Genomic DNA, 20,338 nt, shown 5'->3' on the forward strand with positions numbered 1-20,338 from the left:
TTTAGCTTCTGCGCTCCCCTTAGAAGAACCTCATTAAAAGTGGTGATATCATCCACCGGGGAAATCCTAGCAGGTGGAGAATCTGTGAGTGTGGGGGAGTAGCGCCCAACAGACGATCCTGAAGAAGACCAAGAAGGTGATCTTCTGCGTGGTGTTCGTGACCTGGTTCTCCTTCGGGAACGGGACCTGCTCCGAGAGGCTGTAGCAGAGTGTGCAGGTCTTGTGGTCGGCTGATGAGAAGCAGAACAAGCCCGTCCTGCTCTAGCTGTAGGCGATGGCGTTCTCGGTAATGAGGCAGTAGGAGAATACATCCTAGAGTATTGTGAATCCGGGTATGCTGCCGGTCTATTCAGGCTCTCTAACCATCTGGGTGATAGAGTGATGGGAGAAACATGCCCCGATGCTCTGGAATGGGATGATGCACTCCTTATAGAGACCACCGGTGAGGGAGCTTTGTCCGCTGGCTCTACTGCCTGTGACACAGCTGAAGGTTGTGTCGACGTCGATTGCATCCTCGACGTCGAAGGTTGCGATGGCTGATCTGTTCTCGACGTCGAAGGTCTTGACGTCGGAGGTCTTGCCGTCGAGTGTCTTGACGCCGATCGCCTATCGCGGGACCTGGACCTACTCGCCGTCGTGTGTCTCGACGTTGAGTGGCGAGTGGTCGACGGCGGATGTTCATGCCGTCGAGGTGTTTTTGGTGTCGTGTCCTTCGACGCCAAGGGGTGAGACGTTCTCGACGGCGAACGGGAGCGCCGGAGATGGCTCGACGCCGAACGGCGGCCTGCCGTCGACGGAGATGTACCCCTGTGCCCATGCTTCGACGTTTTGTCCCTCGACGTCGGTCTGGTCGCCGTCGACGGCGATCTATGCCGGTGAGACGGTGGTGCCGATGACGTCGATGGAGAACAAACAGGCACAATCCTACCTGTCGACGTCGATCGGGCCATTCCTTCTGCTGTAGGTCTGGGAAGTGAAGAGGATGTTGACTTTTTCCTCTCCTGAAGCCCATGTAGCCTGATCTTCTCTCTGTCTTTGAGAGTCCTCCTTGACATGTTCTTACAATACTTGCAGGTGTCAGGACAGTGACTCTGTGGCAGGCAGACAATACACAGAGAGTGTGGGTCTGACTGGGCTTTCTTCTTCCCACAAGAAGGACATTTTACAAAAAGAGATGGCATTTTCTGTCAAAAAAGACTTCCAAACTCAGACAAAAGATGTTATCTGTCGAGTAAATAGGAAAAACACTATTTTTAAGGATTTTTCTGAAGAAAAACTCAGAAAAACTGAGAGCTCAATGCTCCAGGATCCTCTCAGAAGAAGCCGGAAAAAAGAACTGACCTAACTGTGAACCAACTGTCACCTTCCCTTCACCCCTGAGGCATGGTGGGATACTGGAGGTGCTCAGGGTCTTAAAGGCACGGTGCCAAAGTTTTTATGGTTCTCCTGTGTTAACCTGCATGCAGCCTATTGGCTAAGAATGCTTCATTGTTTTTCAATGTAGTTTTTTTCTATTTTTCTCTGCTATTTACTGCTGTTTACTTCCCTAAGTCCAGTTTTTGGGGGCTTAGGTAGATATTTATGATCTATTGTGATTTTATAATATAAAAAAAAAAAAAAAAAAAAACTTGCATAGAAATAAAGCATTTTAGCCTATTTATGATTATAGCCTGCATTGCTGTTTTACACATGATAATATGTATGTATTTTATATATATGCTCCGGGGTCCCCGCACAAGGGCGGGAATATTCAATGTTTATGACTATTGATGAGGATCCCCTGGAAGAGAACATAAGAAAACACAATACTCAGAGTGACTAAAAATAAGGGTACTTTATTTGTATGACAATATGCCACAAGTATCTCAGTGAGTTCCCTCAGTTAGAAGGTAAGTAATCTACACAGGTTATACGTACACAAACCCAAAACAGGTAAGTAATAGTAAGAAAAGTAATGCAAACAGTGTAGAATTACAATAGGATGCAATAGGTGAACATAGGTCTAGGGGCAACTCAAACCATATATCCCAAAAGTGGCATGCGAACCACGAATGGACCCCAGACCTATGGGAGCTTGTAGAGGGTCACTGGGATTGTAAGAAAACAGTCAGGGTGTCCAAGATACCCCACCCCAAGACCCTAAAAAGTAGGAGTAAAGTTCCCCTACTTCCCCAAAAGGACACAATAGTCGTGATAGGGGGATTCTGCAAGAACCACAAACACCAGCAATGCACTGAAGACGGATTCCTGGACCTGAGGACCTGCAAGGCAAGGGGACCAAGTCCAAGAGTCGCAATAGTGTCCAAGGGGGGGCAGGAGCCCTGGAAACCCTGGATGAAGGTGCAAAGAGGCTGCCTCTGGGTGGAAGAAGCCAAAGATTCTGCAACAACGAAAAGGGCTAGGAACTTCTCCTTTAGATGGAAAATGTCCCACGGAGTGCTGGATGTTGCAGAAGTGTCTGCATGCAGAAATACCGCAAACAAGCCTTGCTAGCTGCAAGGGTCGCAAGAGAGGATTTTGGGTGCTGCTGGGGACCAGGACGGACCAGGATGTCTCACCTTGAAGGAGGAGACAGAGGGGGTACTCAGCAACTCAGAGAGCCCCCACAGAAGCAGGCAGCACCCGCAGAAGTACCGGAGCAGGCACTTGAAAGACCTGAGGACAGCGATCGATTCAGAGTCACAAAGGAGGGTCCCACGACGTCGGAGTCCAACTCAGAGAGTTGAGCACTGTAAGACGGAGTGCTGGGGATCCAGGCTAGGATGTGCACAAAGGAATCCTTGGGGAAGTGCACAGAAGCCGGAGCAGCTGCAATCACGCAGTACACAGGTTTGCAGTCTAGCTTGGGGAGGCAAGGACTTACCTCCACCAAACTTGGACTGAAGGATCACTGGACTGTGGGGGTCACTTGGATCTAGCTGCTGTGTTCCAGGGACCACTCTCGTCAAGAAGAGAGGGGACCCAGAGGACCGGTGATTCAGTCTTTTGGTGCCTGCGTTAGCAGGGGGAAGATTCCATCGACCCACAGGAGATTTCTTCTTGGCTTCCAGTGCAGGGTGAAGGGAGACAGCCCCCAGAGCATGCACCACCAGGAATCAGTCGAGAAAGCAGGCAGGATGAGGTGCTACAATGTTGCTGGTGGTTGTCTTGCTACTTTGTTGGGGTTTTGCAGGCGTCCTGGAGCAGTCAGCGGTCGATCCTTGGCAGAGGTGGAAGAGGGAAGTACAGAGGAACTCTGGTGAGCTCTTGCATCTTGCATTCGTTATCTGAAGAATACCCCAGAGGAGAGACCCTAAATAGCCAGAAAAGGAGGTTTGGCTTCTAAGAAAGGAGGATTGGCTACCAAGAGAGGTAAGAGCCTATCAGAGGGGTCTCTGATGTCACCTGCTGGCACTGGCCACTCAGAGCAGTCCAGTGTGCCCCCAACACCTCTGAATTCAAGATGGCAGAGGTCTGGGACACACTAGAGAAGCTCAGGGCACCTCCCCTGGGAGGTACTGGTCAGGGGAGTCGTCACTCCCCTTTCCTTTGTCCAGTTTCGCACCAGAGCAAGGCTGGGGGATCCCTGAACTGGTGTAGACTGGCTTATGCAGAGATGGGCACCATCTGTGCCCATCAAAGCATTTCCAGAGGCTGGGGGAGGCTACTCCTCCCCAGACCTTCACTCCTATTTCCAAAGGGAAAGGGTGTAACACGCTCTCTCAGAGGAAATCCTTTGTTCTGCCTTAAACAAAGGCAGCCCAGACCCCAGGAGGGCAGAATCCTGTCTGAGGGGTTGGCAGCAGCAGCAGCTGCAATGGAAACCCCGGAAAGGCAGTTTGGCAGTACCTGGGTTCTGTGCTAGAGACCGGACCAGAATGGTATTGGGGTGACAATTCCATGATCTTAGACATGTTACATGGCCATGTTCGGAGTTAACATTGTGACGCTATACATATGTACCTATATATATATGTATGTACATACCTATGTATAGTGCACATGTGTAATGGTGTCACCGCACTCACAAATCCGGGGAATTTGCCCTGAACGATGTGGGGGCACCTTGGCTAGTGCCAGGGTGCCCACGCACTAAGTAACTTGGCACCCAACCTTCACTAAGTGAGGGTTAGACATATAGGTGACTTATGAGTTGCATATGTGCAGTGAAAAATGGCTGTGAAATAACGTGGACGTTATTTCACTCAGGCTGCAGTGGCAGGCCTGTGTAAGAATTGCCTAAGCTCCCCATGGGTGGCAAAAGAAATGCTGCAGCCCATAGGGATCTCCTGGAACCCCAATACCCTGAGTACCCAAGTACCATATACAAGGGAATTATAAGGGTGTACAGTGTGCCAATTAGAATTGGTAAATTCAGTCACTAGCCTGCAGTGACAAATTTAGAATCAGAGAGAGCAAAAACACTGAGGTTCTGGTTAGCAGAACCTCAGTGATACAGTTAGGCACCACACAGGAAACACATACATGGCACATACTATGAGCACTGGGGTCCTGCCTAGCAGGATCCCAGTGACACAAGGGCTAAAACACACATATATAAAGTGAAAATGGGGGTAACATGCCAGGCAAGATGGTACTTTCCTACACAACCCCCCTCCCCCCAAAAGAATAAGAATAAGACTAGCCTTCTCCAGATGAGTCTTCATTGTCTAAGTGGAAATATCTGGAGAGTCCATCTGCATTGGAGTTTGTACTCCCAGGTCTATGTTCCACTGTATAGTCCATTCCCTGTAGAGATATGGACCACCTCAAAAATTTAGGGTTTTCACCTTTCATTTGTTTTAGCCAAAGTAGAGGTTTGTGGTCTGTCTGAACAATAAAGTGAATGCCAAACAGGTATGGCCTCAACTTTTTCAGTGCCCAGACCACAGCAAAGTCCTCCCTCTCTATGGCATACCAATGCTTTTCTCTAGGGGTCAACCTTCTGCTGATAAAAGCAACTGGTTGATCGTGGCCCTCAGAATTCAGTTGTGATAGTACTGCCCCTACCCCTAATTCAGATGCATCAGTTTGAACAATTAATTTCTTGGAGTAACATGGGCGTTTTAGGACAGGTGCAGAGCACATGGCCTGTTTGAGCTCCTCAAAAGCTTTCTGACAGCTGGCTGTCCATAATACCTTCTTAGGCATTTTCTTGCTTGTGAGATCATTAAGAGGGGCTGCAATGGAGCCATAATTCTTGATGAATCTCCTGTAGTACCCGATGAGGCCTAAAAAGGCTCTCACCTGGGTCTGAGTTGTAGGGGGAACCCAATCCATGACAGTTTGGATTTTCCCCTGTAGTGGTGCAATCTGTTCTCCACCAACGAGGTGGCCTTGATAAACCACTTGCCGCTGCCCTATCTGGCACTTTGCGGCCTTGATAGTGAGGCCTGCCTTTTGCAGGGCCTCCAAAACTTTCCATAGGTGGACCAGGTGATCATCCCAGGTTGAGCTAAAGACAGCAATATCATCTAGATATGTTGCACTGAAAGCCTACAACCCTGGCAGGCCGGTATTCACCAACCTCTGAAAAGTGGCAGGTGCATTTTTCAAACCAAAGGGCATTACTGTGAATTGGTAGTGCCCTCCTATGGTAGAAAATGCAGTCTTGGGTTTAGCATCTTCTGCCAATCTAATCTGCCAATACCCTGCAGTTAGATCAAAAGTGCTAAGATACTTGGCAGAAGCCAGTGTATCAGTGAGCTCATCTGCCCTGAGTATAGGGTGAGCATCAGTTTTGGTTACCTGATTGAGCCCTCTATAATCTACACAAAACCTCATCTCCCTCTTTCTATCTTTGGTGTGAGGTTCTGGTACAAGCACAACTGGGCTAGCCCAGAGGCTTTCAGAAGGTTAAATCACCCTTAAATCCAACATTGTCTGCACCTCTTGTTTGACGAAGTCTCTAACATGGTCAGGCTGCCTATAAATTTTACTTTTGACAGGCAGGCTGTCTCTTTCAGTGTCAGTTGTATGTTCACACCAGGATGTTGTACCTGGTACAACTGAAAAGAGGTCTGAAAATTGGCTTAGGAGATTGACGCAGTTGTCTTTCTGTTCTGCAGTCAGACAGTCTGCTAAAGCTACTCCCTCCACTAAGGCATCTGCTTCAGTGGTGGAGAAGAGATCAGGGAGAGGGTCACACTCTTCTTCCTGTCCCTCATCTGTTGCCATGAGCAGGGTGAGATCAGCCCTGTCATAGCAGGGTTGTAGGCGGTTGACATGAATCACCCCAAGGAGGCTCCTGGCAGTGCCCAGGTCTACCAAATAGGTAACCTCATCCTTCTTCTCAACAATTAGAGGGGGTCCACTCCATTTGTCCTGGAGTGCTCTTGGAGCCACGGGCTCCAATACCCACACCTTCTGTCCTAGGTGGTACTGAGTCAGGACAGCCTTCTGGTCATGCCATTGCTTTTGCAGCTCCTGGCTGGCCTGAAGGTTTTTACTGGCCTTTTTCATATACTCAGCCATTCTGATTCTTAGACCAAGTACATAGTCTACTATGTCTTATTTAGGAGGTTTTAAAGGTTGTTCCCAACCCTCCTTCACAAGAGCAAGTGCACTTCTTACAGGGTGCCCAAAGAGGAGTTCAAAGGGGGTACCTCCCTGTAAGCAAAAATGAGGCAGGAAAACAGGACATCCCATCTCCTCCTGAGTTTTTCAGGGAGTCTCATTATCATACCTTTGAGAGTTTTATTAAACCTCTCAACCAGACCATTTGTTTGTGGATGGTAAGGGGTGGTGAACTTGTAGGTAACACCACACTCCTTCCACATTGCTTTTAGGTATGCAGACATGAAGTTGCTACCTCTGTCTGACACCACCTCTTTAGGAAATCCCACCCTGGAAAAGATTCCTAGGAGGGCCTTTGCCACTGCAGGAGCTGTAATGGTCCTTTAAGGTATGGCTTCAGGATATCTTGTGGCATGGTCCACTACCACCAAGATAAATCTATTGCCTGAAGCAGTTGGAGGGTCAAGGGGGGCAACTATGTCAACCCCTACCCTTTCAAAGGGCACCCCAACCACTGGAAGTGGAATTAGAGGGGCCTTAGGAGTGCCACCAGTCTTGCCACTGGCTTGGCAGGTCACACAAGACTTGCAAAAGTCTTTTGTGTCCTCTGACATATGAGGCAAGTGAAACAAGGGGACAAGTCTTTCCCAAGTTTTCGTCTGCCCCAAATGCCCAGCCAAAGGAATGTCATGTGCTAGGGTGAGAGGAAACTCTCTGTACTGCAGAGGAATGACCAATCTCCTGGCAGCTCCAGGTTTTGGGTCCCTTGTCTCTGTGTACAAGAGGTTGTGTTCCCAGTACACCCTATGACTGTCACTGACATCCCCATTCTGCTGTTTGACAGCTTGCTGTCTGAGACCCTTTAATGTGGGACAGGTTTGCTGTGCCACAGTCAGCTCTTCCCTGGCAGGCCCCCCTCTACCCAAAAGCTCAGCAGTATCTCCTGCCAGCTCCTCTGGTGTAGGTTCTGCACAGGGAGAGAATTCCTCTTCCTCAAAAGGGAATCATCTGTAGAGGGAGAGATAGTGGGTAGGGATTTACCCTTTCTACCCCTAGCTTTAGGGAGCCCTTGGTCCATTGTTCCAGGATCCAAGTTTCCCTGTCCTTTTTGCGTCTTGGCCTGAGCCCTTGTCAAAGCAAACATATGCCCAGGAATGCCCAGCATTGTTAAATGGGCCTCCAACTCCACTTCTGCCCAAGCTGATGTCTCCAAATAGTTTCCTAGTAGACAGTCTACAGGTAAATCAGTGGCTACCACAACTGTCTTTGGACCAGTAACCCCCCCCCACCCAGTTGAGATTCACAACAGCCATGGGGTGAGTGTTGTTATGAGCATCTGTCACTTGGTAATGCTGACCAAGCAGGTGTTGATCAGGGTGGACCAGTTTTTCTATCACCATAATTACGCTGGCTCCTGTGTCCCTGTAGGCCTCAACCTCAACACCATTGATTAGGGGAAGTTGCTTGTACTTACCCATATTAAGGGGACAAGCAACCAAGGTGGCAAAATCAATGCCACCATCGGAGACTAAAACAGCCTCTGTGGTCTCCCTATCAAGACCAACCCCAACTAGATTGCCAATAGTGAGCCCAGCTACACCCTTGGATTAGCTATTAGTAGTAGATTTCCCACCACCACTGCTATTACTAGGGGCACTAGAATTTGCAGCAGGGGCTGTGGTGGTAGGAGGTTTGGTGTTTTTATTTGGACAAGTGGAATCGCTTGCCCAATGGCCTTTGACTTTACACAAATAACACCAAGGCTTTTTCTGATTATTATTAGAAGAGGATTTGGACCCACCACCCCCAGGGGATTGTTGTGGGCCTGAGGAAGACTCAGAATGCTTACTTTTGTCCCCACCCTTCTCAGAAGACATACCATCCTTCTTGCCATCCTTGTCACCCCCTGTATGAACTTTTCTGTTCACCCTTATTCTGACCCATTTGCCTGCCTTCTTTCCCAATTCTTGGGGAGAGGTCAGATCAGAGTCCACTAGGTATTGGTGCAACAAGTCAGACACACAATTGTTAACAATATGCTCTCTCAGAATAAGATTGTACAGGCTTTCATAGTCAGAATCTTTACTGCCATGCAACCACTCTTCCAAAGCATTCACTGAACAGTCCACAAAATCTGTCCAGTCTTGAGAAGACTCTTTCCTGGTGTCTCTGAACTTAATCCTGTATTGCTCAGTGGTTAAGCCAAATCCATCCAAGAGTGCATCTTTCAAAACTTTCTAATTATTGGCATCACTTTCTCTGACAGTAAGGAGCCTATCCCTACCCTTTCCAGTGAAAGATAGCCACAAAATAGCAGCCTACTGCCTTTGAGGGACCAACTGTACCATACAGGCCCTCTCAAGTGCAGCAAACCACTTAGTAATGTCATCCCCCTCCTTGTGAGGGGGACTATCTTATGCAGGTTTCTGGAATCTTGTTCTCTAACAGGATTACTATCTGAAAGACTGTTGTTGCCACCATGAGGAACTAACCCCATACTCTGTCTTTCCTTCTCTATGTCTAGAGATTCCCTATCCAAGGCCAGCTGCTGCTGTTTAAGCTTCAGTCTGGTCTCTTCTACCCTCAGCTTTTTGAGTTCCCTTTCTAACAAGTTATCCTCAGGGTGGGTGGGTTGGGAAAGTTTAGACACAAAAGAAATTTGGGAAGTTTCAGAGGGAGGCCTGTCGCTAACTGTATGGACCCTAGTAACCTGGCCTCTAGGGGTGAAAGACGCCCTACTGGTGTAGGACCCTCTAACACTACCAGTGTCACTAGGAATCCTCCCCAGCTTCCTCATGGAACTCCTCTGAGTCTGACTGGGAAGGTTCCCCATTTTCTAACCTCTCCTGAGATGGGCCAGACTGGTTCTGGTCATCTACAATGAGCATATTAAAGAGAAACTCTTTTGTAGGATTCTTACCTATACTCAAACCTCTATCCAGGCAGAGACCCTTCAAACTTTTATAGTTCAAACTCTCACATGTTGCATTAACAGTTTTGGGAGTGGGCTCTACAACAGACATGATAGTATAGGTTTAAGGCTAGTGAGAGAAAAAGTTTTAGAACTTTAGAAAGCACAGAGAAAAACTTTTTTCCAACTTTGGGAAAACTTTTAGAAGTTTTCAAAAACTTTTCAGAACTTTGTTAAAAGTTTTAGAATACAAAAGAAAACTTTTGTGGTTAAGTGTACATATACTGAACTATTTGGTATAAGATTTTCTTATGAAAAGCACCAAATGACAAAGTGGTAAAGCAGTTGCAAGTACTTATCCCACCGCTGCACCACCAATGTAGGAGGCTGGCCTGGCTTATAGTGGGTACCTTGTGGTACGTACACCCTGTGCCAGGTCCAGTTATCCCTTATTAGTAGAATAGAGGTGTTTCTAGCAGCTTAGCCTGATAGAAGGTAGCTATGGCAAAGCAGATTAGGCTGAACTAGGAGACATGCAAAGCTCCTACTATACCACTTATATCATGTAGCACAATATCATAAGAAAACACAATACTCAGAGTTACTAAAAAATAAAGGTACTTTATTTTTATGACAATATGCCACAAGTATCTCAGCGAGTACCCTCAGTTAGAAGGTAAGTAATATACACAAGTTATATGTACACAAACCCAAAACAGGTAAGTAATAGTAAGAAAAGTAATGCAAACAGTGTAGAATTACAATAGGATGCAATAGGTGAACATAGGTCTAGGGGCAACACAAACCATATACTCCAAAAGTGGAATGCGAACCACGAATGGACCCCAGACCTATGGGAGCTTGTAGAGGGTCGCTGGGACTGTAAGAAAACAGTCAGGGTATCCAAGATACCCCACCCAAGAACCTGAAAAGTAGGAGTAAAGTCGCCCTACTACCCCAATAGGACACAATAGCCGATAGGGGGATTTTGCAAGAACCACAAACACCAGCAATGCACTGAAGATGGATTCCTGGACCTGAGGACCTGCAAGGCAAGGGGACCAAGTATAAGAGTCGCGATAGTGTCCGGGGTGGGCAGGAGCCCAGGAAACCCTGGATGAAGGTGCAAAAGGGCTGCCTCCGGGTGGAAGAGGCCGAAGATTCTGCAACAAAAGAAGGTGCAAGGAACATCTCCTTTGGTCAGAAGATGTCCCACGGCGTGCTGGAGAATGCAGAGTTGTTTCCACGCAGAAAGACCACAAACAATCAGAAAGACCACAAACAAGCCTTGCTAGCAGTTGAGGATTTTGGGTGCTGCTGGGGCCCAGGAAGGACCAGGAGGTTGCCCCTTGGAGGAGGAGACAGAGGGAGCTCTAGCAAATCAGAGAGCACCTGCAGAAACAGGCAGCACCCGCAGAAGTACAGGAACAGGCATTTAGAAGATCTGAGGACAGCGGTCGACTCAGAGCCACAAAGGAGGGTCCCACGACGTCGGAGTCCAACTCAGCGAGTTGAGCAATGCAGGACGGAATGCTGGGGACCTGGGCTAGGCTGTGCACAAAGGAAGTCTTGCAAAAGTGCACAGAAGCCAGAGCAGCTGCAGATCATGCAGTACACAGGATTACTGTCTGGCGTGGGGAGGCCAGGACTTACCTCCACCAAATTTGGACAGAAGGGCCACTGGACTGTGGGAGTCACTTGGATAGAGTTCCTGTGTTCCAGGGACCATGCTCGTCAGAATGAGAGGGGACCCAGAGGACCAGTGATGCAGATGATTGGTGCCTGCGTTGGCAGGGGGAAGATTCCGTCGACCCACAGGAGATTTCTTCTTGGCTTCCAGTGCAGGGTGAAGGCAGACAGCACCTAGAGCATGCACCACTAGGAAACAGTCGAGAAAGCCGGCAGGATGAGGCGCTACAATGTTGCTGGTACTCGTCTTGCTACTTTTTGTGGTTTTGCAGGTGTCCTGGAGCAGTCAGCGGTCGATCCTTGGCAGAAGTCGAAGAGGGAAGTGCAGAGGGAGGAATGGTTTCTTACCTGTAACTCCAGTTCTCTCGTAGGGGTATTTCCATGATAGTCATAAGCACTGAATAGTTCCGCGCGCCTGCGGGGACCCCGGATCACTGATGTGAAGTATATTCTTAAGTGCAGATACCAGCCCTTTGGAAAGGGTCTGTCAAAAACCACTTAAGAATAACACTATGCAGCCTATGTGAACAGCTACACAGGCCAAATTGTTGAAAAGAAAATAGCTGTTGTGTAAATTCACGTTCAAACACACGTTTATTGTAGAACTGTAATAAAAAATGCATTCTCATACTTTATTTACACCTCTCATGAGAATAAAACAATGCAGGGCAGTGTAGCCCATAGGCTGCCATTATACAGAATGTAAATAGAGCTTTGCCTTTAAGAAAGTAAAGTCTTCCTGTATCCCATCATGCACAGCAACAGGCAGTTGCTTCAGTTCTTTTTAAGGCTTGTAACCTGACATGAAGGAACAAAACATACGTTGGAGTACCAACATCAATATTATTATGGCAAATTTTCCTATGTCAACTCCACCGGGGAGGAGGGAGGGTTGCTTATGACTATCATGGAAATACCCCTACGAGAGAACTGGAGTTACAGGTAAGAAACCATTCCTTCCCTCGTAGGGGATTTCCATGTATAGTCATAAGCACTGAATAGACTAGCAAGCCCATCCCCATAACCGCGGCGGAGTAGATAGAATAATACTGAAGAAAACCTGAATCATGCAAATAAATTCTTAAGCGAGGCATGTCCAACCTGCGCATCTGCCCTAGCATCTGTATCAAGGCAGTAATGCTGTGTAAAGGTATGGACCGATTTCCAAGTATCTCTGTCAAAGGGATATTTCTCATTAAGGCCGCAGTAGCTGCCTTCCCTCTAGTAGAATGGGCTTTTGTCCTGCCACCAAGAGATTTATTCGCCAACTGATAACACAACAGTATACATGAAACAATCCATCTGGATAATGATTGCTTAGACGTGCCCAACCCTGTTCTAACTGGGCCATAGTTAACAAAGAGCTGCTGTGATTTACGCAAGCATTTTGTCCTGTCCAAGTAAAATTTCAAAACCCTCTTTACATCCAGAGAATGTAGGGTTCTCTCGGCAGGGGTAGTCGGATTTTGAAAGAAAGTTGGTAATGAAATGATCTGATTCACATGGAAGTCAGAAACGACTTTTGGTAAAAATTTTGGATGCGTCCTCATCACTACTTTCACAGAATGAAAGACCGTGTAGGGTTCCTGAGCTCAAAGGGCCTGGATTTCACTGACCCTACGCGCTGATGTGATTGCAACCAGAAAAGCAGTTTTCCACGTGAGATGTTGAAGTGATGCTTTATGTATTGGCTCGAACGGAGGTAGCATCAGACGCGAGAGGACAACATTCAGTTCCCATGGAGGAGATGGTCTGCTAATGGGAGGGAAGACCTTTTTTAAGCCCTCCAGGAAGTCCTTGATAATTGGAATTCTAAAAAAGGAGGGTTGTGAGGGGCTCTTTCTATATGCCGTTAGAGCCGCCAAGTGCACTTTTATTGATGTCAATTGTAAACCCGATTTTGCCAAACTTAGCAAGTATGGCAGGATAGTTTCCTCTCCGCAGGATATCGGGTCAACATTGTTGTCCAAACACCACACACAGAATCTTTTCCACTTGCATGCATGAGCCAATCGTGTGGAAGGGCGCATTGCTTCCCTTAGGATTTCCATACAGTCCTGAGGTAGGTTCAAGTGTCCATATTGCACTAGCTCAGGAGCCATGCTGCCAAACTCAATGATGAGAGGTTGGGATGAGATATCTGCCCTCAGAACTTCGTGAGAAGGTCCGGACGATGAGGTAGTCTGATGTGCGGCTTGAGTGATCGGTGAAGAATGTCTGGAAACCACCATTGGCGTGGCCATTCTGGAGCAATCAGAATCATCTTGGACTGAGCATTGGATAGCTTCTGGAGGACTGCCGGTATCAGGGGAAGCGGTGGAAAGGCGTAAAGAAATGCTCCTGACCAGCTTATCCACAGGGCATTCCCCAGCGTCCCTGGATGGTAATATCTGGAGGCGAAGTTTTGGAATGTTTTGTTTTCTGGGGTTGCGAATAGGTCTATAGAGGGGGTGGGGTACCCCACAGTGCGAAAATGGAACGAACGACGTCGTCGTGTAATACCCATTCGTGGTTCTCATCCATTACGCGGCTGAGAGCATCCGCCTGAACATTCTGCCTGCCCGGTAGGTGAGTTGCCACTAACGTCAAGTTCCTGGCTAGAAGCCAATGCCAGATTGTCTGAGCCTCTCTGGATAATATCCTGGACCTGGTGCCCCCTTGTTTGTTTACGTAATACATGGTGGCCACGTTGTCCGTCTGGAGGAGGAGAGTTTCCGTTTTCAGAGAAGGTAGGAAGGCCTTGAGCGCAAGATGGACTGCGCGAAGCTCCAGCATGTTGATATGATACAGACTCTCTCTCTGTGACCACTTGCCTTGGACTCGAAGATGATCCATGTGCGCTCCCCATCCGAGCAGCGATGCGTCTGTTACAATGGTTTGAGCTGGAGGCTGTTGCTGGAAAGGAATCCCCACCAACAGATTGTTGGGTGAACACCACCACTTGAGGGATTGTAGGGCGTGGGGGGAAAGAATGACTCTGCTCTCCCAATCGTCCATCAGTTGGCACCATTGATCCTCCAGACACTTCTGTAAGGGTCTCATATGGAGGCGAGCATTGGGAACGAGGTGGATACAAGACACCATCGAGCCCAGTAGAGAGGATATTACTCTTGCAGTGGACTGTGGTGTTCTCTCCAGTTGTTTGCATTTTTGGAGAATCGATAATCGTCGTTCCTCCGAAGGAAACACCTTTCCTTGATTGGTATCTATAATGGCCCCTAAGTAATGCAGCCTCTGAACAGGAGTTGCTGTGGACTTGAGAAGATTGACTTGAAGACTGAGGTTCTAGAGCAGCTGTTGAGCCCAGATGAAATGTTGTTGAGCCTCTAGATAGGTGGAGGCCTTTATGAGCCAATCGTCTAGATCACCAAGTGAGTATTAGACATAAAGGTGACTTATAAGTTACTTAAGTACAGTGAAAATGGCTGTGAAATAACGTGTGCGTTATTTCACTCAGGCTGCAATGGCAGTCCTGTGTAAAGGTTTGTCTGAGCTCCCTATGGGTGGCAAAAGAAATGCTGCAGCCCATAGAGATCTCCTGCAACCCCAATACCCTGGGTACCTAGGTACCATATACCAGGGATTTATAAGGGTGTTCTGGTATGCCTATTGAAATGGTAAAAGTGGTCACTAGCCTATAGTGACAAATTTAAAGGCAGAGAGCGCATGAGCACTGAGGTTCTGATTAGCAGAGCCTCAGTGACACAGTTAGGCACTACACAGGTATACACATTTAGGCCACAAACCAGTTACACAGTAAAAACACACTGACATATACTCACAAACAGGCTAAAAGGGGGGGTAACAATGCTAGAAAGAGGCTACCTTCTCACACCAGTCACTGTAAACAGGTGAATGACGGATGTTCCATATACAAATTCAGCCATCATTTTACATGAATTTCAAATGTATAATGATTTTCAGCAACATTGCCTTTTGGACTTTGTAAGGAAATGCCTCCTTGGCATGGCTACCCCCTGACTTTTTGCCTTTTGTTGATGCCAGTTATGATTGAAAGTGTGCTGGGACCCTGCTAACCAGGCCCCAGCACCAGTGTTCTTTCCCTAAACTGTACCTTTGTCTCCACAATTGGCACAACCCTGGCACTCAGGTAAGTCCCTTGTAACTGGTATCCCTGCTACCAAGGGCCCTGATGCCAGAGAAGGTATCTATGGGGTTGCAGCATGTCTTATGCTGCCCTGGGGATCCCTCACTCAGCACATGCACACTTCCTCACAGCTTGTGTGTGTTGGTGGGGAGAAAATGACTAAGTCGACATGGCACTCCCCTCAGAGTGCCATGCCAACCTCACACTGCCTGTGGCATAGGTAAGTCACCCGTCTAGCAGGCCTTACAGCCATAAGGCAGGGTGCACTATACCACAGGTGAGGGCATATGTGCATGACCTACAGTGTCTAAGCAAAACCCTAGACATTGTAAGTGCAGGGTAACCATAAGGGTATATTGTCTGGGAGTTTGTCAAACACGAACTCCACAGTTCCATAATGGCTACTGATGCCAGTGTGCAATTTATTGTAACATACACCCAGAGGGCATCTTAGAAATGCCCACTGAATACCTACCCGACTTCTAGTGTAGGCTGACCAGTTTCTGCCAGCCAGCCACACACCTGACATGTTGCTGGCCACATGGGGAGAGTGCCTTTGTCACTCTGTGGTCAGGAACAAAGCCTCTACTGGGTGGAGGTGCTTCTCACCTCACCCTTCAGGAACTGTAACCCCTGGCGGTGAGCCTCAAAGGCTCATCCCTTTTGCTACAGCGTCCCAGAGCATCCCAGGTAGTGGAGATGCCCGCCCCTCCAGCCACTGCTCCCACTTTTGGCGGCAAGGCTAGAAGAGATAATGAGAAAACCAAGGGGGAGTCACCCACCAGTCAGGACGGCCCCTCAGGTGTCCTGAGCTGAGGTGACCCCTGCCTAGAGAAATCCTCCATCTTGAGTTTGGAGGATTCCCCCAATAGGATTCGGGATGTATGTAGGAAAGTACCATCTTGCCTGGCATGTTACCCCCATTTTTCACTGTATATATGTTATTTTAGTTGTATGTGTCACTGGGACCCTGGTAACCCAGGGTTCATCCGAGCTCATGCAAGAGCTCATCCGAGTTCCTCTGCATCTCTCTCTTCACTTTCTGCCAAGGAATCGACTGCTGACCGCGCTGGAAGCCTGCAAACCTGCAACATAGTAGCAAAGACGACTACTGCAACTCTGTAACGCTGATCCTGCCGCCTTCTCGACCGTTTTCCTGCTTGTGCATGCTGTGGGGGTAGTCTGCCTCCTCTCTGCACCAGAAGCTCCGAAGAAATCTCCCGTGGGTCGACGGAATCTTCCCCCTGCAACCGCAGGCACCAAAAAGCTGCATTACCGGTCCCTTGGGTCTCCTCTCAGCACGACGAGCGAGGTCCCTCGAATCCAGCGACTCTGTCCAAGTGACCCCCACAGTCCAGTGACTCTTCAGTCCAAGTTTGGTGGAGGTAAGTCCTTGCCTCACCTCGCTGGGCTGCATTGCTGGGAACCGCGACTTTTGCAGCTACTCCGGCCCCTGTGCACTTCCGGTGGAAATCCTTTGTGCACAGCCAAGCCTGGGTCCACGGCACTCTAACCTGCATTGCACGACTTTCTAAGTTGGTCTCCGGCGACGTGGGACTCCTTTGTGCGACTTCGGGTGAGCACCGTTTCACGCATCCTTGTAGTGCCTGTTTCTGGCACTTCTCCGGGTGCTACCTGCTGCTGAGAGGGCTCCTTGTCTTGCTCGACGTCCCCTCTCCCTCCTAGTCCAATTTGCGACCTCCTGGTCCCTCCAGGGCCACAGCAGCATCCAAAAACGCTAACCAAACGATTTGCAGCTAGCAAGGCTTGTTCGCGTTCTTTCGGCGGGAAAACACTTCTGCACGACTCTCCACGGCGAGAGGGATCCGTCCACCAAAGGGGAAGTCTCTAGCCCTTTTCGTTCCTGCAGAAACCTCAGCTTCTTCTGTCCGGTAGAAGCTTCTTTGCACCCGCAGCTGGCATTTCCTGGGCATTTGCCCATCTCCGACTTGCTTGTGACTTTTGGACTTGGTCCCCTTGTTCCACAGGTACCCTAGATTGGAAATCCACAGTTGTTGCATTGTTGGTTTGTGTCTTTCCTGCATTATTCCTCTAACACGACTTCTTTGTCCTTAGGGGAACTTTAATGCACTTTGCACTCACTTTTCAGGGTCTTGGGGAGGATTATTTTTCTAACTCTCACTATTTTCTAATAGTCCCAGCGACCCTCTACAAAGTCACATAGGTTTGGGGTCCATTCGTGGTTCGCATTCCACTTTTGGAGTATATGGTTTGTGTTGCCCCTATCCCTATGTTTCCCCATTGCATCCTATTGTAACTATACATTGTTTGCACTGTTTTCTAAGACTATACTGCATATTTTTGCTATTGTGTATATATATCTTGTGTATATTTCCTATCCTCTCACTGAGGGTACACTCTAAGATACTTTGGCATATTGTCATAAAAATAAAGTACCTTTATTTTTAGTATAACTGTGTATTGTGTTTTCTTATGATATTGTGCATATGACACTAAGTGGTACTATAGTAGCTTCACACGTCTCCTAGTTCAGCCTAAGCTGCTCTGCTAAGCTACCATTATCTATCAGCCTAAGCTGCTAGACACCCTATACACTAATAAGGGATAACTGGGCCTGGTGCAAGGTGCAAGTACCCCTTGGTACTCACTACAAGCCAGTCCAGCCTCCTACATTGGTTGTGCAGCAGTGGGATAAGTGCTTTGAGACTACTTACCACTCTTGTCATTGTACTTTTCATAAGAGAAAAATATACAAAACAAGGTCAGTGTATATACACATAGCCAAAAAGTTTTGCATTTTCTCTTTTCACTCTTTTCTAAGTGCTGAAAAGTACTTCTAACTTTCTAAAAAGTTCTTAAAAGTTTAAAAAGTTTTTTTTCTCCGTCTTTCTAAAAGCTCTGACAAACTTTTTATCTTTTACTATCACTTTAACTCTCTCTAAAAATGTCTGGCACAGGCCAAAATGTTGATCTGTCCAAACTTGCATATGACCACCTTAGCTGGAAAGGAGCAAGGAGTCTCTGTGTAGAGAGAGGTTTGAGTGTAGGGAAGAATCCTTCCTTGGAACTGTTACTTAACATGCTTAGAGAACAGGATAAGGCCAGAAGTGCCCCATCTGTTGAAAAAGTAGCTAATGGTTCTCAATCTGATCCAGGGACTCCCCCAGGAAAAGATTCAGGAAAGAAACTTCCTAGCCTGCCCATTACTAGACAGTCTAGCATAGTTGGTAATTATGATGAGCCACACCATACAAATAGTGTTGTCTCACATCATAGCAAAAGCATTTATTCTCACCATACTGGTAGTGATGTTTCTGTTAGCCAAGCTGTTAGGGTGGCTTCTGTAAGGGACAGGTCTCCTTCTGTCCATTCTCACCATACTTCTGTTTCAAGGCATGTCCCTCCCACCCACCCTGATGACAGATTGTTAGAAAGGGAGCTCAATAGATTGAGAGTGGAACAAACCAGACTGAAGCTCAAGAAGCAACAGCTGGATTTGGATAGACAGACTTTAGAAGTAGAGAAGGAGAGACAGAAACTGGGTTTAGAAACCCATGGTGGCAGCAGCAGTATTCCCCATAGTCATCCTGCAAAAAAGCATGATTCCAGGAATCTGCACAAGGTAGCTCCCCCTTATAAGGAGGGGGATGACATTAAGAAGTGGTTTGCTGCACTTGAGAGGGCCTGTGTTGTACAGGATGTCCCTCAAAGGCAGTGGGCTGCTATCCTATGGCTATCATTTAGTGGAAAAGGTAGGGATAGGCTCCTTACTGTGAAAGAAAATGATGCTAATAATTTCCAAGTTCTTAAGAATGCACTCCTGGAGGGTTATGGCTTAACCACTGAACAATACAGGATAAAGTTCAGAGAGACCAAAAAGGAGTCTTCACAAGACTGGGTTGATTTCATTGACCATTCAGTGAAGGCCTTGGAGGGGTGGTTACATGGCAGTAAAGTTACTGATTATGACAGCCTGTATAACTTGATCCTGAGAGAGCATATTCTTAATAATTGTGTGTCTGATTTGTTGCACCAGTACTTGGTGGACTCTGATCTGACCTCTCCCCAAGAATTGGGAAAGAAGGCAGACAAATGGGTCAGAACAAGGGTGAACAGAAAAGTTCATACAGGGGGTGACAAAGATGGCAACAAAAAGAAGGATGGTAAGTCTTCTGACAAGGGTGGGGACAAATCTAAAAATGAGTCTTCATCAGGCCCACAAAAACACTCTGGTGGGGGTGGTGGGCCCAAATCCTCTTTTAATCAGAACAAGGAAAAGAAACCATGGTGCTATTTATGTAAAATAAAAGGCCATTGGACAACAGATCCCAGTTGTCCAAAGAAAGGCACCAAGCCTCCTACCACTACAACCCCTACTGCTACACCTAGTGTCCCTACTAATAGCAGTGGTGGTGGGAGCAAACCTACTAATAGCCAATCCAAGGGAGTAGCTGGGCTCACTATTGGTAACTTAGTTGGGGTTGGCCTTGTTAGGGAGGCCACAGAGGCTGTGTTAGTCTCTGAGGGGGCTATTGATTTAGCCACCTTAGTTGCTTGTCCCCTTAATATGGATAAGTACAAGCAGCTACCCCTAATAAATGGTGTTGAGGTTCAGGCCTACAGGGACACTGGTGCCAGTGTGACTATGGTCATAGAGAAACTGGTCCACCCTGAACAACACCTACTTGGTCACCAGTACCAAGTAACCGATGCTCACAACAACACACTTAGCCACCCCATGGCTGTTGTAAATCTCAACTGGGGGGGGGTTACTGGTCCAAAGAAAGTTGTGGTAGCTTCAGATTTACCTCTTTCAATTGTAATGTCAACATACCTATGTCACACAGCTCTAGTCCATGAGGAAACAAAGAAGATGTCACACAGTGGGACCCACATCGGTGAAATCGTAAGGGAAAGTGACAACTCAGTGACCATACACTGAGTGAAAACGACAGACAGTAGAGAGGTAGTAGTGTTAAAGTACATGTAGTAGGCAGGTTTGTATTCTTACCTGTGTCTCACTGGAAGTATTGCAGGATCACCGAGTTCCTGTTGTCGATGTCCTCTTCTTCTGCTTCCTCGTCTTCACTGTCCACAGGCTCCACAGCTGCCACAACAGCTCCATCTGGACCATCCTCCTGCAGAAAAGGCAC

This window comes from Pleurodeles waltl, chromosome 11 (genome assembly GCF_031143425.1).
Source record: "Pleurodeles waltl isolate 20211129_DDA chromosome 11, aPleWal1.hap1.20221129, whole genome shotgun sequence".
NCBI lineage: Eukaryota > Metazoa > Chordata > Amphibia > Caudata > Salamandridae > Pleurodeles > Pleurodeles waltl.